This window comes from Piliocolobus tephrosceles, unplaced genomic scaffold, assembly GCF_002776525.5.
Source record: "Piliocolobus tephrosceles isolate RC106 unplaced genomic scaffold, ASM277652v3 unscaffolded_21409, whole genome shotgun sequence".
In the NCBI taxonomy this organism is placed as follows: Eukaryota; Metazoa; Chordata; class Mammalia; order Primates; family Cercopithecidae; genus Piliocolobus; species Piliocolobus tephrosceles.
In genome coordinates this window covers 1-2,324 of record NW_022303654.1, presented here as the reverse complement: position 1 = coordinate 2,324, position 2,324 = coordinate 1, and the positions used below count along the sequence as shown (strand labels likewise).

At 18.8% G+C, this 2,324-nt stretch overlaps 1 long non-coding RNA gene across 1 annotated transcript; it reads left to right on the top strand.

The window, feature by feature from the left end:
- The first annotated feature begins 908 nt into the window (after positions 1–908).
- On the top strand, positions 909–1,608 carry LOC113221166. Its single transcript, XR_003307739.1, has 2 exons — positions 909–1,197; positions 1,471–1,608. It is a non-coding gene; the product is annotated as an uncharacterized LOC113221166 (long non-coding RNA).
- Positions 1,609–2,324: the final 716 nt, after the last annotated feature.

The following is a 2,324-nucleotide window of genomic DNA, read 5'->3' as shown; positions in this document are numbered from 1 at the left end:
AAAAAAAAAAAAAAAAAAAAAAAAAAAAAAATAGAAATAAAATAAATATATGATTATTAAAGATAAGTAATTCGCAATATAATGAATAATTACATAACTACGTAATCAACATTATAAAACCATTATTACATAACAGTATACATGTAAAAATATATGAATGTAAAAAATATTTTATTGCTTACTCCTTGTCAGAAAGCTATAAATTTTGCATAATATGCGAACAAAATCAAATCTTAATTAAAATTTCATATGTACTCTATTGTTATAATAAAAACTATGTTATAGTTTTTGTATTTTTTTTTTACGTTGGTTCTATTGTTTATAAAAAAAGATTAAAAAAAAAAAAAAAAAGAATTAAAACAAAACTTGAGTCAAGACGTAAACAAAACCATAATACAAATAAAAGTTTGAACATAAATTTAAGCTAAAACATAAGATATTAATAAAAAAACAATTGCATTAGGTTAAATATATTTTTTGCAAAAAAATGATTTTACTGCATAAATAAAAGTTTTTTTTTTTTTTTTAAATGTATAGAAAATGTATATGTACACAGTTTTAATTCTTCCAATTTTATTTTTTTAAATGTTTTTATTCCACTTGCGGATAAATAATTTAGTTTTTATTTGAAAAAAATAAAGAAAATTTTATACACATTTCTATAGCATTTATATGGAAACATAAAAAACATACTGCAAAATATTGAGCTTTATATGAACTAAATAATACATATTTTACACATAATAAATAATTATAATTTTTTTTTTTTTTTTTTAATGTATATTTTTGTTAAACGGGGGGAGTGCTTGAACATATTTTCATGTTTTATATTTTTTTGAAATAGTTATATTTTGCATAAAATTTGTAATAATTTTTCGATATAACTTCAAAATATTAATTATAATTATAAAAATGTTAACAGATAGTAATTGATAAATACTATTTTGAATAAATAAATTTACATTAATATTGAAAAATTAGTATATACATTTACAAAAATGTGACATAATATGAATATATTTGTAAGAGTTATTATAAATATCGTAAAAAGTGAATAATGAAGGTTTTTATAATTTGTGAAAATAAAATATTACTTTTTTTTAAACACTAAACAATTTTAAACTTTAGTATCAAAATATAAGCATATTTTGTGTAGGATCTCTCAATGTGTTTTTTTTATGCATACAATAAATGAAAGTAATAAAACAAAATGATTATTTTATTTTTTTTTTTTTTTTGAATAATATAAATAAACACATTTCACCATGTTCGTATTGTTAAGATGTCATTTATTAAAAGTTTTGCTTTTATTATTTTAATGCAATTGTGCCAATTTTGTTGTGAGGTAGTGATAGTACTAGTTCGATCAACAAATGTATATATATATATATATATTTACACGTACGTTTTTTTTAAATATGTGTATTATTTATGATGGAAATTTATAACATACGCTTGTTTATTTTTTAGGTAACATTTTATGAAAATTCTGTATATAATGTAAAATCTAAAAAAAAAAGAATTGAAATTAATATAATATTGAAAAAAGTAGAAAAGTTAAATGAAGCATTATTAAAAGCTATAAAAGAGGAATCTCTGGATTTAGAAGAGCCACCAAATAAAATGATATTATTAAAGGAATGGAGTTTACTAGAAGAAATACCATTATTAACAACGCAAACATCAAGTATATCAACGGAATTGGAATATATTTCAATGATTTTACAAAATATTCCCAAAATTTTAAGAATTAATAACAACCGTTTTAAAAAAAAAAGATGCTTCATTTGTTGAATTAAAAAATTGATAAAAAAAAAAAAAATAACATAGAATACTTTATATATGATTAAAAAGGATTTGCTATTAATTTTGAAGAATAATGATGGACATATATTTAATTTTGTATCTAGTAGTTTTATAAATATATTTTTAGGTATTATGGATTTACAACTATTGACTAATTCTATGGTTTTGTTACCGTTATTTGTTAGTGCTTGTTCTATCTCTATAGGAACGTTACTTTATTTTAAATATGCATCTTAAGCAAAACATAAAAAAAACTATAAATAAATACGTCAATATGAGTAGTGCATAAATATGTTTAGGTATTACAAACATGTTTGATTATAATTGTTAATTGTATACGTTACCTTATTTAAACACAATAGTTTGTTTAAGTAGCATAAAATATATGTTCTAATTTTGCAATATATATAATTATTGTTATATTTGTTATACATGTTTTTTTTATTTTATCTGTATAAATGTAACTAAATACTCTTTTTTTTACATGCTTTTTTTTTTTTTTTTTTTTTTGTATGTAC